Below are 18,039 nucleotides of genomic sequence, written 5' to 3' on the forward strand. Positions count from 1 at the left end.
TATTTTCACCCATAGTGTGGCTTATTCTATATCCTTGCCAACAGTAGGAATTATCAGTCTTTTATAGTTTTTGTCATTTTGGTGAGTTTATTTTATTTTGTTATGTGCTTTCCTGACTACCACTAGATTTTGTCCAGTATTTTGTTGTGTAGTTTCCTAACAACCAGAAAGTTTGAGCATTTTAAAATATATGTTCTCATTTGATGTATTTTCCTTCCATGAATTACCAATTTATAGCATTTTATCCTTTTTCTGTTGTAAACTTATAGGAGTTCTTTGTATATTATGGGTCAGAGTTCTTAATCTGTTATCTAAATTGCAAATACATCAATGTTCATTTTATACACTTGAGTTTATCCCGTATAAACAAGCAAAAAAAAAACCTACTATGTAACAAATAAGTAGGACATGTGAGTGTGTCTGAGACTGTCTCAGTTTGCTCCATTCCTCCCAGTGTACTGGCTGATTAATGTCCCCCTTTATCCTCAGAAATTTCTTAGTGTGCTAAGTTATATAGTTGCCTCATATATGAGGAGTATTTGAAGAAATTAGAGATGTTCAAATTGGAGAAAATTCTTGCTTACATATATGACATTTATATGTATGTGTATGTGTATGTAATTTTTTCCCATTGGAGACCCTATGAGTACAACTAAACCAGTATGTGGGAAACACAGGACAATAGATTTTAATTTCCTCTAAGGGAAATAGAAAGTTTTCAGTTTTTCAAAATTGGATTCAGCCAGTTTGGGAAATGTTTGAACTCATCACTGCCAGCCATAAATGTTATGTTGATTAACTGTTTAGTTATTGTGGGATTAAATCCCCCAGAAATCTAGTATGTCTTCTGGGTATATATATTGTGATTCCATATGACTGGAATGATAGAAGCCACTTTGTACGGTGAAAAAAATATTTGGGTATTCTGCAAACTAAGTGGTAAGGATTACAGGTTTTGGAATATAGCAGGGTTCTAATTCTGGTTAGGCCATTTACTTTCTACATGGCCTTAGTAACATTAGTAGATAGCTCTAAGCCTTGGTTTTCTACTCTTATAAAATTATAGTATTTCATGTGGCAATTTTAAGTTTTAAATGTGACTATGAACATAAAATATGTAGCTTAATGTTTAGTATGTAGTAACCATTCAAGTCAAGGGGACTACTCATTAAGATTCTTGCCAGATGTACTGAACAACAACACTGTCTGTAGGTCACTGTTGACATATTGATCTTGAAATTCTTATAGAAGTTTCTTATTGTGGAGTCAGAGTAAGGTTAGTAAAATAAGGTCAAAGTACTGTATTACTTAAAGTTTTCTTAGTTATGGAAGCAAGTAATTAAAACAAACACAAACTCTCATAGAAAGAAAAGTTTTGTTCTTTTATAGATCTTACTAAGCTACATTTGAGACCATTCCTGAAAATGAGCTTAGAAATGTTTGTTTTTATAATGTCATCTTCTCAAACAAACAGAAAGCACAAGAACTAGGAATGCAAGTTGTACATAGAATTAAGCTGAGGACATCTGTTAACCTTAACAATCAGATTTGAGAAAGGGCTGTCACAGTGGTAGGAAAAATGCTGAAAGGGGCTTTTATAACTACAGATCTCGGATCAAGGTGACTGGGCAGAGTTATTATTCTGAGGAGCAGTCAAAACAATCTCTGTTTTGAGAAGTGGTCATGGGTTTCACAAGCAGGTGGCTTCAATTGATTCTGCCCTTTTTTTTTTTTTTTTTAAACACATGGAGTAACAGGGAAGGCAAAAATAAGTGCTTTGGAAACGTGGCATGGAAGGCAATGCCGTATTATAGTAGGACCATAGCTGGAGATCTCCCTTTAATGGGAAGAAATCAAGTTAAAATGAGCTGGACATGGAGACAACCTATGTTACAATCCTGGAAGAGTTCTTGCTAGTTTATAGTTTCGCTCTAGCATTTATCGAGCAAAAACACTAGACACTAATAGAGAACAATTTCTTTTCATTTGATGACAAGTAATAATAACAAAAAAGGAGTTAATGCAAATTTTATAGGAGAAAGGGGCAAGAATGAAACATACACCAAAATGAATGACAGACAAAGAAAACACCCTCTAAAATTTGCTAGTGATCAGGTAAACTGTAATTAAAAACACTAGCATGAGTGAGCATCTCTTAATGAAACAAGTATGAACTCATGGCTCAGAAACAAAGCTCAAAGATATATGGTGAGACCACAAATGTAGAAGTAGCATGAGAAACAGAAGCCAGGGAATACTTGGATGTTAAAAATAAAATAATCACAGAAATAAAGTTATCATTGACAATGTGTATATGAAGAGATTTGTGGAAAATACAATAAAGGTCCTGAAGGACAGGTTGTGTGTGTGTGTGTTTTGTTTTTTAATAAGCTAAAAGTAATGTAAATGAACAAATAATTTTAAGTGTTAGAAATAAACCAATATTTATGGAACAAAGGATCCTACATTAGCCATAATTAGTGTCCCTGTATAAGTAAGCAAAACAATTAGGAAAGAAAATAAACATTTAATAATGTATTGCAAGGGGAATTTCCACAAATAAAAGAAGACTTGAATTTATAGGTTGAAATGACATACTATGTCCTGGGGGAAAAAAAATCATACAATATGATTAACAGACAAAGCCTAGTGATAATTTCGTCAAATATAAAGAAAATTATTTTTCCTATCTAGGCAAAACAATCCAGGCACCAGTAGGGGAAATAAAATAACAATGCAAGCAGACCTTTTAAAAAAAAAAATTCCAGACACGTGTGGAACAATGCCCCTAAATTACTCAGGAAAAACATGACCTAAAAATCTAATGCACATCCAGATCATTGAACTATAGAGGATATATATATATATATACATGTGTGTATATATATATATATATATGTATTTTTTTTACATGTGCAAGAATGAAAGTAAGGTAATTTCCATAGATTCTTTTTGAAGAAACTGTTCCTCAGCCACAGAGGAGAAAAATGAGTAAAGAATGATTAAAGGACTGGTGGTCAGTCTTGAACCCATTTCCTGAAAGGGAAGAAATGGAAACTAATGTGTGAGTTATTCTACAAAATTGGCAATAAAGTTATATTGTTTATAGATGACTAGATTGCTTGCTAGGAATCTCAGGGGAAATCAAACAAACAAAAAAACTATGGGACAATTTGGTAGGTGCCAAGTTACAAAATTAATAAACAAATGTCAACAGTCTTTTCTCTATAAAAAATATTTAAAATAATGGAACACATGGTAATATTTGCAAGAGCAAAGGAAATGAAGAAGTAGCTAGGGATAAAATTAAGTAGAAATTTATATGAGGTAGGTAAAGAAAACCCAAATTACTGTTTATTGACAGAGCAATCAATAGATAAACATACCTTTTAAGGATAGAAAGATTCAATAGCATAATGATGTAGATTATTCCTACATTAATACATAAAAGATACAATTCTAAAGCAAATAGAGACTGAACTTCTAAAAAATAAGAAAGGTTCACTGTAATATTTTCATGGAAAAGCAAATAATATTCTATAAAGGAGAGTGAAAGGCAAAATAAACAAACACAAGTGATAGCATATAATATCAATCTAAAGAAATGACCATGTGGTACTCAGAAATGACCGACGGGTTCATCAAAGGAGAAGAGTAGAGGGTGTGTAAATAGACAAAGCCATACAGGAATTCACTACATTACCAAGGCAGCCATGTTCATTATCTTGAAAAGGAAGGGCTTTTCAATAAATGATGTTAGTATCATCTGAGACACTAATTCAAGGCTTATCTTACCTTTTACCAAAGAGAAATTTTCGATAAATTTAAAACCCAAAATTTCTAGGAAATAAGATGGATACTTCCCCTGCCCCCATAATTCTAGAGTAAGATACAGAATCTAGAAATTATCGATATATTTAAATGCTTATAATGCAAAAGAAGAAAATACTACATGACAAAATTATATTTTTAAAATATATGACAAAAGGACAATTTCACTTATATGCAAAGAGTTAAGCTGATTAGAAAAAAAATCAGTAAGACCCTTAGAGAAAACACATGAACTGAGAGTTCAAAGTAAAAGAAATATAAACAGAAAACTATCTTTAAGTTCCCTGGAATGAGAATTGAAAATTAAAATTATATAAATATTTTCAATTATCATCCCCCAAATATTACATAAGTGACTATTTTATATCATATTGGTGAAAATTAAAGTTTTCTCTTTTTATAGTGATGAGTTGGATTTTTCTGAACCTCACTTCAATTTTTTATATACTTGTGATGGTCAGATTTATATGTCCATTTAGCAAGATTACACTCTCCAGCTATTCAATCAAACATTAATCTAGGTGTTGGGAAGATACTTTGCAGATCTGATTAAGGTCCATAATTAATTAAGGGAAATTGTCCTAGACTAACTGCATGGGCCTGATTCAGTCAATTAAAAGCCCTAAAGAGCAAAACCAGGCATTTTTTTTTTCTCTCTCTCTCTCAAATTCTTGCCTGTAGACTCCAGTTTCATCCTGTGCTGAAGTTTTCCAGTCTGCCCTTTTGGCCGCCTGCCCTAAGGGTTTTGCACTAGCCTAGCCAACCACACAATTACATAACCTAATTCCTTGCAATAAATCTCGTAACCTCTTAATATACATATCTTCTTCTGGTTCTGTTTCACTGGCTGAACCCTTAATAATATATTTTTTTCAGTTGGTATGGCTGCTTTTGCTCACAGGCAAAAGGAAAGAATCACTAGATTCTTTAGCATTCCTGAGCCTGTTTCAGGTGGGTACATAATTTAGTTTCTAAATTTAAGTGGGGAAGAGAGCTTAAATATAATGACATACTATGAATGATTCTGATTTTGCCCCAGGATATGGATTGAAATATATACTGACAACATGGTATTTTAGGTGGGTATACAAGTCTTTCGGAGAGCTCGAGTAAATGGGACTCAGTGAGAAGTTCAGTTTATCGCTCTATTCTACTGTTGATGAGCTTTAGTTTTTTGTTTGTTTTATTCCTCCAATTCTCTTATAATCAGAAAAAAAAAATCTTGCAAAGAGAATTCCTGCTCCACTGTTACGGTGCATATGTACAAGAGTTTCTTTAAGACGATGGTTCTCAACCCTGGCTATATGATGAAGTGCCCTAGAGAGCCTTTAAAAATAATACTGACTATTGTAGACATTGCTGCTATAAACATTCGGGTGCATGTGCCCCTTCAGATCACTACGTTTGTATCTTTAGGGTAAATACCCAGCAGTGCAATTGCTGGGTCATAGGGTAGTTCTATTTTCAACATTTTGAGGAACCCCCATGCTGTTTTCCAGAGTGGTTGCACCAGCTTGCATTCCCACCAACAGTGTAGGAGGGTTCCCCTTTCTCCGCATCCTCGCCAGCATCTGTCATTTCCTGACTTGTTAATTTTAGCCATTCTGACTGGTGTGAGGTGAATCTCATGGTGGTTTTGAATTGTATTTCCCTGATGCCAAGTGATGTGGAACACTTTTTCATGTGTCTGTTGGCCATCTGGATGTCATCTTTGCAGAATCTCCCTGATATGAGGGAGAGGAGATGCAACATGGGGGGTTAAGGGGGTAGGAGAAGAGTAAATGAAACAAGATGGAATTGGGAGGGAGACAAACCATAAGTGACTCTTAATCTCACAAAACAAACTGAGGGTTGATGGGGGGAGGGAGGTTGGGAGGGGGGGGTGGGATTATGGACATTGGGGAGGGTATGTGCTATGGTGAGTGCTGTGAAGTGTGTGGACCTGGCGATTCACAGACCTGTACCCCTGGGGATAAAAATATATGTTTATAAAAAATAAAATTAAAAAAAATAATACTGATATTTGGGTTTCATTCTCAAAGATTCTGAATTAATTGGCCTGGTGTTGGTCGAAGAGAATAGGATTTTCTTTTTAAAGATTTTATTTATTTACTTGAGAGATAAAGAACATGAGCAGGGGGGAGGGGTACAGGAAGAAGGAAAAGCAGACTCCTCACTGAGCAGGGAGTGGACATGGGGCTCTGATCCCAGGACCCCACGATCATGACCTGAGTAGAAGGCAGATGCAGATGCTTCACCCACTGAGCCATGCAGGTGCCCCAAGAAGAGGATTTTAAAACCTTCTTGGATTGGTCTACTGTGCCAAAAAGCCTGACAATCTCCTATAAGTAGGAGTAAAAGTGTTTGATTGTAAGATGTGAATGTTTATTTTTAGTAGGTAAAGACAAATTATTTTCCGAAGTAGTTATACTCTCTTTTATTCTGACCATCAGGTTAAATGACTTTCCTTTCCTCCCTTACTCATGTTTATCTTAAAATTTTGCCAGTTAGGTGTTTATAAAGATAACACATTATGATTTTATTTTACATTTCCCTGATTTATAATTGAGCTTATTTATCTTGTCTTATGTTTATAAGGTTTTATAAACTTTTCAAACTACTTTTTCTGTGAAATACTAGTTCCTATATTTGCCTGTTGTTCTGTTGGTAACTTATCTTTTTAAAATTAACTTGTAGAAATTATTAGATACCCTGAATTCCAATTCATTGTCAGTTTATGCAATTATCTTCTTCTAATATGGGGTTTTTTTTTGTAAGAGAAAGACCCCATTTTTCATGTTTTAACCCTGAACAGATTTTGAGCCATCCTTTTTCTCCTTTTCCCAACATGAGAGCAAGCCAATAAGAACCCCCCCCCACCTTGGTGTTTGCATGAAATTGAATCCCCATCCTGGCCCCACTTCCTAGCCCACAACACAACCCAAACCGCCAGTTTGCTCTAGCTAGCCACTCAGACGAGCCTTCTGCCTCGCTTTCTCTAGAAAGAACAGTTGTGTAAGTAATAAATTATTTCATATCCTTTTGGTGGATGTAATATCATCAGGCTCAATAGGTTTTAGAAATTACTAATTATTTTTCCAAATTAAGTTTTATTTCCTGTTTTAACTGTGGTTTTGTAAGAGTTAATCCTTCCATTTGTTCAAATGGATATGTGTGTTTTATCCACTGGTTTCCTTGTATATTTTAGATTCCTGGTAGTCTGCTCATATTTAATCAGTGAGGACCTAGAAGGAAAAGCATTGACAGCTGGAGTAGATGTCATCAGCATAATTACAGTTTCTCCCTACAGTAATGTATTCAGATTATGATCATAGAAATTTTCATCGTGATGATCGGACAGGGAAGAGGGTTGTATGTGATTTTTGGACTGTCAGTTTTCTCTAAAATGTTGAGAAAAATTTGCTTTTTCTGGGTTGTGGGGCTGCACATACTCCTTTGTGTCCAGAATTTATCTGGACCACTGCCTGATTTTATGTCCTACCTCAGTAGCTTAGTTTGTCAGAATTCTGTATCAAACTGCCATTTTACTACCCAAAGGTAAGTGCTCTTGGCAGCAATACTGGGATCTGGTATAACTGGATTGCACTTCTTTCATTGGTAGCCTCATGGCAAAATCCAAAATCTTTTTAAAAAGGTTTATTTGAATTTCAGTTAATTAAGGTATTGTGCAGTTCAGTTTCAGGTACACAATATAGTGATTCATCACCTCCATAGAGTACCTGGTGCTCATGACAAGTGTACTTCTCGATCCCCATCACCCACCCAACACATCCACCCCCCCCACCCCATATCCCCCAGGGCAACCATCAGTTAGTTCTCTATCATTAAGAATCTGTTGCTTGGTTTCCACCACCCCCCACGCCTGCCTCTCTTTTTCCCTTTGCTCATTTTTTTTTCTGTTTCCTGAATTCCACATATGAGTAAAAGCATATGTTATTTGTTTTTCTCTGACTATTTTGCTCAGCATAATACACTCTAGTTCCATCCATGTTGTTGCATATGGCAAGATTTCATTCTTTCTTATGGCTGAATAATATTTCAGTGCATGTGTATATATGTGTGTATACCTATATACACAACACTTGTGTATGTGTATATGTACACGTATGCATACACACTTACCATCTCTTTATCCATTCACATTCATCAGTCAATGGACACTCGGGCTATATTCATAATTTGGCTCTTGTAGATAATGTGGCTGTAAACATCAGGGTGCATGTACCACTTCAAATCTGTATTTTTGTAGCCTTTGGGTAAATACCTAGTAGTACAATTGCTGGATTATAGGGTAGTTGTATTTTTAACTTTTTGAGAAACCTCTGTACTGTTTTCTAGAGTGGCTACACCAGTTTGCATTCCCAGCAACTGTGCAAGAGTGTTCCCCTTTTTCCACACCCTCACCAACACTTGTTGATTTGTTGATTTTAGCCATTCTGACAAGTATGAGGTGGTATCTTTTTGTAGTTTTGAATTAGATTTCCCTGATGATAAGTAATGTTGAGCATTTTTTCATGTGTGTCTGTTGGCCATTTGTATGTCTTCTTTGGACATGTATTCATGTCCTCTGCCCATTTTTTAATTAGATGATTGCGGGGTTTTTTTGGATGTTGAATTTTATTATTTTTAATGTATTTGCAATACTAACCCTTATCAGATATGTCATTTGCAAATATTAATTGACCATATAATTGTGGGCTCATGTTTGGGCTTTCTTTTCAGTTCCATTGATCTACATGCCTATTTTTGCTCCAGTACCATACTGTTTCAATGACCTCAGCTTTGTAATATAACTTAAAGTCTGGAATTGGGATGCTCCCAGCTTCGCTTTTCTTTTTTAAGATTGCTTTGGCTTTTCAGGGTCTTTTGTGGTTCCATACAAATTTTAGGATTGTTTGTTCTAGCTCTGTGAAAATGTTGTTAGTATTTTGATAGGGATTGCATTTAAAATGTAGATTGTTTTGGGTAGTATAGACATTTTCACAATATTTGTTCTTGCAATCCATGGGCATGGAATGTCTTTTCATTTCTTTGTGTGGTCTTTAATGTCTTTCATCAGTGTCTTATATTTTTCAGAGTAGAAGTCTTTTATCTCTTTGGGTAGGTTTATTTCTAGGTATCTCATGGTTTTTGGTGGAATCATAAATGGATTGATTCCTTAATATCTCTTTCTGCTGCTTCATTATTGGTGTATAGAAATGCAACAGATTTCTAGATGTTGATAGCAGAATCTGAATTCTGCTTTTGTTTTTGTATCCTGATTACTCTGTTCCTGGGCTATTCTAAAGTTTTTCTTTGATACCTCACTTTTTAGAAAGTCCTTCTGATCACGAAGTGGTTTTCAGTTCCTAATTTCTAATTGGTTTCTTTTAATTTTCTTGTATCTACCTTATATATCTAGAAATTCTTCAGTGTTATACCTGCTTATGACTCTCATCTTAGTTCTCTGTCATGACTATGGATGTTATTCTATGTATATATCCCTTCCGTTTTCCAAAGAAATTTTAAGGAGGAGGGACAATTACCTATCATGTACCTTGAATTGTAACTTCTTACCTTTGTCCTTTTACTTGTTTTATTTGCTTATTTTCTCCTTTAAGTTTGTCTATTTCTGGTATACAGTCTCCTGATACTACTCCTAGGCTTGACTTTCCTAATTAGGCTAAGTTTCTTCAAGACACATTTTTACTCATTAGATTTTGTGCAGCTATGTTCTGGACATGCTCTGTGTGATACAGTTTTTTTAACCTATAGGACTTTGTTTCAGTCACACCATTATCTTCTGTGTCCAATAATTTTGTCTTCCCTCCCAGGTAAAACAATGATTCTCATTACTGGAATCAATTTGATCTTAGTCGTACTGTATTTAAATATATGAAGCTCAGTTTTTAGAATTAATTTGAATTTCAACTTGAAATAGTGCAGCAAAACAACCATATCACAGCCCTGGTCACAGTGAGTTATATAAACATACCTTTTCTTCTACAAAAACTCTTTTCAGACACAAAATTTTATTTACTTAACTTTCACAGAATAAACAGCTCTATTTTAATTCAACACATTTTCCTCCAATTTTACACATCAAAAATCTAGGTTAGTGGTCCGGATTATTATTAGGAAGCAGGAGTGAGGAGTGTCAAGGTCCGTCCCACAGGAGTCAGACTAGATTTCTAAATTAGGGATACTTGAGACCAATTAGAACACAAGCTAGGAAAAAGAGGTTATTAATATCAAGAAGCAAAGGGACCCACAGAATAGAAATCAGTGCTTCCCAAATGGGGAGATCAGGAAACTCAACAGAATATGAGCACACAGCATGTGGATATTGACAATACTTATGGTGCACATTGGAAAGACAGCCCCTTTATTAGGCACCAAAGGCATACTGTTACTTCTATCAGAGTAATGAGTTATTATTAAAACAAATCAAAGAAAAATTAACTCTGGATGCCATAGGCAAACTGCATATGACATCTGAAAAAAATTGCTTAGGTTTCTAGAAACTTATTATACTGTTTCCATTTGAGGGACAGGAATGGAAGTAGCAGTGGTAGTCTTGAATCTCCACACAGTTAATGGGAGGCAGAAGTTAACAGGGTTTTGTGACTGTTATTATAGTGCCTTTTTTTTCCCCCTGACCCATCATTGCTTTCCTTAATTCCTCTCACAGAATTCTCTGGAAATGTTACAAATGTAAAATATCTGTTCCACTGAGGAATGCTCATTAAGTGGTGTTATAACTATGAACAAATTTTGTAGTTGCTCTACAGTTGTAACTTATGCTTTACAGTTGCTCTCTTTTTCTCCTTTTGTTCCCAGTCACTCTCATTTTCGGAAGATCCTGGGAGATGTATAATGGAGTTCACATAGTTTTTAGAAGCATCCGTCTAGATGTTAACAGCTATCAAGTTTTTAATTTTAAATTTTTAAAGTTTACTTACTTATTTATTTATTTATTTATTTTTATTTGAAAGAGAGAGACAGCGAGCACAAGCAGGGGGAGCAACAGGCAGAAACAGAGGGACAGCAGACTCCCTGCTGAGCAGAGAGCCTGACAGGGGGCTCTGGGATCATGATCTGAGCTGAAGGTAGACACTTAACTGACTGAGCCAACCAGGCACCCCAGCTATCGGGTTTTTAGATAGCACTTTAGAATAAAATATTTCTTACTGTATCATAACACCTTCACCTCAGTGTGGAAGTGCATGATTTAGTATTTCCATTAGGAAAAACAACTACAAATAACTTTAGTCACAATAGTTAATATTAGTTAATAGTAGTTAATGGCATACAGCATTTATTGTATAGAATATTAACAGTATATACAGTATACAAGAACTGAGAAAACCTGGACTACAAAGTATGCTTTACCATTGCCCTCAAAACCTATTCCCCATTTAAATTTTCTTTCCTTTTCTCTTTAAAATGATGATACTTATTTTGCTAAGGGATTATATAGATTGATAGTTCTTAGCCATTTACAAAATAGAATATGCAATATAAGGGAAAAACAGCAATTATAAAGTAAGTAGCCATGGTTACAATGGAATTTACAAAGGTTCAAGTAGAATAAATCCTTTCGAAATATGACATTTAAAAAAATGCATTTTAATGAAATACACATCTCTTTGGTGATTAAATGGAAGGAAGAATCCATTATATTAAATCTTCAAATTATTTTTAATATATTTGGTTTTAGCTACCTTTTGGAGTCAATTATTTGTCACTTTATTAGGTACTTTTCCACTCCCAAAGGCCTCTAATTTGTTGTATTCATTAACATCTATGATTCTTCCTCAATACATGAGTGATATATTTGAGCTTACACATTAATATATTTGTTTTGCTGGAAAACAGATTTTGATTTTGAGAAGTTCTATGGGCAAGAGTGACAATTTCCACAGGAATTATTTCTATTATTTTATTTTCTTGCAGTAGCAGTTTATTTGATAATCCTTCAGCTTTAAGTGACTTGACTATAGAAGAAAATTAAATTAGAAAATGAGGTAAGAAGAAATTAACCAATCTTTGTATAAATCCAGCTATTTCTGCAAAAATTTCTCATCATTAATCATTATGTTTGGCTATTAAATTTTATTCTTGTTATAATTATTATGGTAAATTTGAAGAATGCAAGTAATAAACATTGTCAACTCATCTTTTTTTTTTTCTATTTTATTTATTTATTTGAGAGAGAGAGAGCATGAGTCGGGGGAAGAGTAGAGGGAGAGGGACAAGCAGACTCGGCACTGAGCACAGAGCCCCAGTGTAGGACTTGATCCCACGCTCCTAAGAGTATGATCTAAGCCAAAAATCAAGAGGACACTTAACTGACTGGGCCACCTAGGCCTCCAGCTGATCTTTGATAAGGGAGTAAGGGCAATTCAGTGGAGGAAAGATGTTTTCAACAAATGGTACTAGAATAATTTGGTGCCCCTAAAGAAATGCATCTAGATATAGATGTTATACATTTAACAAAAATGAACTGAAAAAAAAAATCATTGACCTGAGTGTAAAACTCAAAACTCTAAATTTTTAGAAGAAAACACAGGGAATTTGGATGATCTAGGATTTGGCAATGAATTTTTAGATACAACAAACACTGAAAGTAGGACCCATGAAAGAAAAGATTTAAAAGTACAAATCATGAAAATTTTGATTACTCTGACTTAACTTGCTTGTATATCTTTAGGTGGTGTATATTAGATTATTTTTCTGATTTTTTCATTTAGCTACATAGTTAAATTTTTTCTTCAATATTTAATCTTGAAAGTGGCAGTGGCTCCTATACATTTCTCTATTAGTAGCTTGGACTACCATAACAAAATACCATAGACTGGGTGGCCTACAGAACAGAGGTTTATTTTCTCACAGTTCTAGAGACTGAGAAATCAAAGAACAAGTTACCAGCCAATTTGGTAACAAGTTACCTCTCCTAGTGAGAGCTCTCTTTCTGGTTTGCAAGACTGCAACCTTCTTGCTTAGTTCTCTTAATTTCCTTCTCACACATAAAATACATTCGTTCCATCTCAATGATCCCCCAAATCTTATTTCCTTAGTTTTTGATCCGCCAAATCTTAACTCACCCCAACTTCAATACTTAAGTCCAAAGTCTCATCTGGATAATACCAAATCAGATATGCATGATACTCAAGATATGATTCACCCTAAAGAAAAATTCTTCTCCAACTGTGAATTTGTGAAACCAGACAAGCTATGTGCTTCCAAAATAAAATGATGGGAAAGCCATAGGAAAGACATATCCATCCCAAAAGGGGAAAGTAGGTGACTGATCCCAACCAACTCTAAACCTAGCAAGGCAAATTTCATGAAATTTTAATATCTAGAATAATCCTCTTTGGCTTGATGTCCATCTTTCAGATTAATTGGGATGGTGGCCTTGCCTTCTGTACTTACCAGGTCAACAGTCCCAACTCCATGGCTCTGCTGGCTGGGAATTACACCCCCAAAGCTTTGTCCGAAGAGGCCCTGCCACTGAGGCTCCACGGGATAGTACTGCACCCAACCCTTTGATCAGAGGGCTTTGACCTGTTGAAATAGAAGCCACGAGTGGCACCACCCATTAAAACTAATGAGGCAGCTCTGAGGGTCTGCAAATTTCTTCAGGGACATTCTTTCTTTTCTTGAAGAATAGTGCATGTTTGCAGCTGAATTAACTCTATGGTCCATGCCTGTAGGATCTAAGAAGTCATCCTGCTTTCTTTGACTCTTCCTCCCCCATCCCCATTTTGTTCAAAATTTCAGTGTATCTGGTGGTATAATTCCATCTTGATTCTTTGCTTCTGCTGAGAGATTAAGTCCCTGAGTCAGAACCACATCTCTTTATTAGATGTTTTTTCAACTCTACCCTTAATGTTCTCTTCAGAACAAGCTTTCTCACTTTGTGCCATATGGCTAGGCTGGTAATTTTTCAGATTTCCAAGTTCTGGTTCCTTTTTGCTTAACAATTTTTCTTTAATTCATTTCTCTCTTCTCATATTATACTGTTAGCCACCAGAAGGAACCAGGCTTCTCCTTCAGCACTTTTGCTTAGAAATCTCCTCAGCTAAATATATAGTTTCATCACTTACAAGTTCTACCTTCCACCAAACAGTACAACATAATTCAGCCAAGTTCTTTGCCACTTTATAACAAGGCTCACCTTTCCTTCAATTTCCAAGAACATGTTTGTCATTCCCATCTGAGATCTCACTAGAATGGCCCTTAATGTCCATATTTCTACCAATATTCTGTTCTGATTATCTAAGTATTCTCTAAGATGGTATTTTTCTCTCCAGCTCTCCTTTTTCTTTCTGAACTCTCATCAGAATCACCTTTAACATTCATATTTCTAACATTCATTTCAAAACTCTTTAACCTTGGGGCACCTGGATGTCTCAGTCAGTTAAGCATCTGCCTTTGGCTCAGGTCATGATCCCAGGGTCCTGGCACTGGGCTCTCTGCTTAGCAGGGAACATGCTTCTTGCTCTCCCTTTGCCCCCCACTCGTGCTTTCTCTTTCATGCTTTCTCTCTCAAATAAATAAAATCTTAACAACAACAACAACAACAACAACAAACCACAATCTCTTTACCCTTTATCTATGACCCAGATTCAAAGCTGAGCACCTCCCCCGACCTCTGCCAACTTCTTGGTACCAAGATTTGTATTAGTCTGCTCAGGCTGCCATAACAAAATACCATAGAATGGTAGCTTAAACAACAGCAATTTATTGGTTTACAATTTTGAATGCTGGGAAGTCCAAGATTAAACTGCTGGCCTGTCTGGTTTCTAGTGAGAGCTTTCTTCCTGGCTTGTAGACTTCTGCCTTCTCTCAATGTTCTCACATGGTCATTTCTCATTGTGAGGTATGTGTGTGTATGTGTATAAAGAGAAAGAATCTGTCTTCTTATAAAGGCACTAATCCTATTGGATCAGGGTTCTACTCTTAAGACCTCATTTAGCCTTAATTATTGTCAGAAGATCCTATCTCCAAATATAGTCTTATTAGGTTTCAATATATTGATTTTGGGGGGACACACTTCAATCCATAGCAATTTCCAGTTGATCTTTGTTAACAATGCTTATTTTTATTTTGCAAATAGCAGCTCTTGACTTGACAAAAAAGCAGACTGAAGCCACACACTTAGAAATTCTGGTTGGTTGCTCAAAAAACATTAGCATTCTGATTCAGCACAGGAATGTGGGTGTCTTTGGGAACATATTTGTTGTAAGCCATATGTTTTGTACATCATGTTACAGGTTCTTGGGGACAACTCTTCTTCATGAAGTCCAAACCCAGCTAATAAAAACCTGTTAGACTGATAGTCAATGAAGGTTGAGCCTATAGAAGAAACAAAGAAAAATTACACTCTAAATTCAGAAAGGGAAAAAATGAAATCAATAACACATTTTCCCCACAACCATCCATCTTTCCTGGGAATTTTATATCATAGCATTATATTTATTTGGATGTTAAAAGTAAGTAAGAACCATGCACTTTATTTACCAGCAGAAAAAAAATAGAGCATATTCCTACATATGCCAAAAAAATGGGATATTCAAGCAGCTATTTAGATGATTTAGAACTCCAAATATTTTTTTCTAATAAATTTGGTAGCTATAGCCTTTCTGTGTTACTTTAGAAATATAGAAGCAATAGACTTCTGGCTAAAATGGCAGTTTGAATGCAAGGGCCTGACTATCTACTTTTTAGAATTTAAATAATTAAATAGATATAAATATACTTGAATTAATTCTACAATTCCTGTGTTTTAATCTTACTGCAGTATTGCAGTATTGAATTCAGTGAAACACTATACACAATCTAGAAGTAAAATATGTACTTTCATCTCCCCAAATCCACTTAAGTCTAATTTATGGTTCACAGCATGAGCTATATGTTTTCTTCCCTTCCCTCTCCAAGTGTCCTGAAGGCTTAAACTCAAATCATCTCACTCTGATCTCCTTACCCAAATACTCACCTTACTTAGTTTCTGTGTCTTTGAGTCTATCTTTCCTGATCCACAAATTCTCTTGGGTATCTGTTATCCACACTCCTTCTGTTACACACATTAATTTCTTTGATATATTTGATAACATGTGAGCGTTAGAGAGGAGATAGGATCCTCTGATATCACTGAGCCCTTTGGATGCAGAGGGACTGAGCAGGTGAGATGAATGGCTATGAGTCCCCACAGTTGGAGAAGGAAGGCTGCTTACTTTGGGGGAGACTTTAGCCTAGGGAAGCTTCCTTTTACCTCCCGAAGTGTCTGAGTTTGCAGGATTAAACATGCTCTGCCTTCTACCAATTCTTCCAAGTCCTCAAGAAACACTGCCTGTTTGACAACTAAGGGAATACAAAACCTGAGTACTTTTTGAATGGTTTATTAAATCATAAGCAAAGATGCACATACATTTAAACTAGAAACATTTCCACCCTAGCATTCTACATTTAAATTAATATTCTATGTTCTTTTCCAATATGACAACTTGCTGAAATCTTCAGATTCCAACCAACCTCACTCCTTGATAAATAGTTCTTGAGAATATCTAGGTCAGCTAATGTAAAAAATACAAACACGAAGTACAAAGAAACAAAAGGGATATGGAAGAGACTACAATACAGAGATTCAGCTGCCTTTTATTCCCCAGTTACCAAAAGCATTTGCTCTTCCTTGATCCAAGCTGTGTCCAGAAACTACTCTCCTGTAATAAATGTTCTTAGCCACATTTTTCAAAACTGATGCCACAAAAGCTTCCAATTGTTTTAAGACAATACATTTTTAATTGAAAAATTATTTTAATCAAGTGTGAATAGTGCTAAATATTCCTCTTAGCATTATGTATAATAAAAGACAAATGGCTCATGCCGTGTTTATTGTCATCTGTATAATTAATTCGAACAGGTTTATAAGAAAGTGGTATTTCATTTTTGAAAACCTTCTGAAAATTTATAGACTCGCGAAGTATTTCATAGCAATATTTCAAATGCCTGATATCCCATAGTCCTAAATACATTCTCTCCACTGATGTATGTTTAGTACTTCCAAACACAGTTTCTCTGTCACAAGGAAGTTATCTTTGTAAGGAAAAAATATGTAATTCTTCAGGATGTTCTTTGGTTCTTAGCAAATAATTAAGAGGACTGATAGCAATCAGACAGGTATAGTTAGAAGTCAGTGAAGCAAAAGTAGGAGAAGAATGGAAGCAGCCAGCTCCAAAATCAATCCTTTAGACCCTATAATACCAGATATTATTCATGGAAATTAATCATCATGCAGAAGACAAAATGACAACATTTTTGCTATTATTTAAAAGTTTTCACTGAATATTTATGATCTGATATAGATATGTAAGTGATAGATTGAAATCTGATAACCAAAACTAAAATCCCCTGTCCCAGAATTCCCCGTATTGTTAACTTTAGAAGGTTAACTTCCCTCTAATTTTCCCTAAAGAGTAGAGATGCCTCATCCTCACTTCTTGTACATTTATATCTTGTGCATTTTACATGTCCTAAAAAATCTTTCCCTCTTTTAGGCACTCTGAGGGTCCAGTTCCTCTTTAGGGCCAAGGTTTCTCTTTACTATTAAGTTATACTTATATCCCGACATAATGTGTGCATATGAATTTATTGATAAAATGCTTTAAAAGGCATTAAACATACTGAAAGTGCAACATATGTCACAATGACTTGTAAGTATCTAAAGTATCTCTGTGTAACATAAGACTCATCCCCGTTTTTTTAACCCATTGGTTTCTATAGAAGGGATTCTACAAAAAGATTTAAAAAAATTTTTATAATCTCAATCTTTCTAATTCTTATAAATCAAAAATTTTGGATTATGTTATTGTTACATTAGATTTTAAAACAATTAAAATGCAATATTTTTGTTAAAATGGGATTCCTTGGTCTTGGCCCTACTAACATTTTAGACCATGAAATTTTTAATTGTAGAAGGATGTCCTGTATATTGTAACATGTTTAGGAGAATCCCTATTCTCTACTAGATGCCAGCAGCACCCCTCAGTTGTGGCAACCAAAAATGTCTCCATTTTTAAAAAACATATTTATTTATTTTAGGGAGGGGGAACGGAAGAGGGAGAGGGAGAGAGAAAATCTCTAGTGGACTGCCTGCTGAGCATGGAGCTTGATACAGGGCTCGATCTCATGACTCAGATCATG

This window comes from Lutra lutra, chromosome 7 (assembly GCF_902655055.1).
Source record: "Lutra lutra chromosome 7, mLutLut1.2, whole genome shotgun sequence".
In the NCBI taxonomy this organism is placed as follows: domain Eukaryota; kingdom Metazoa; phylum Chordata; class Mammalia; order Carnivora; family Mustelidae; genus Lutra; species Lutra lutra.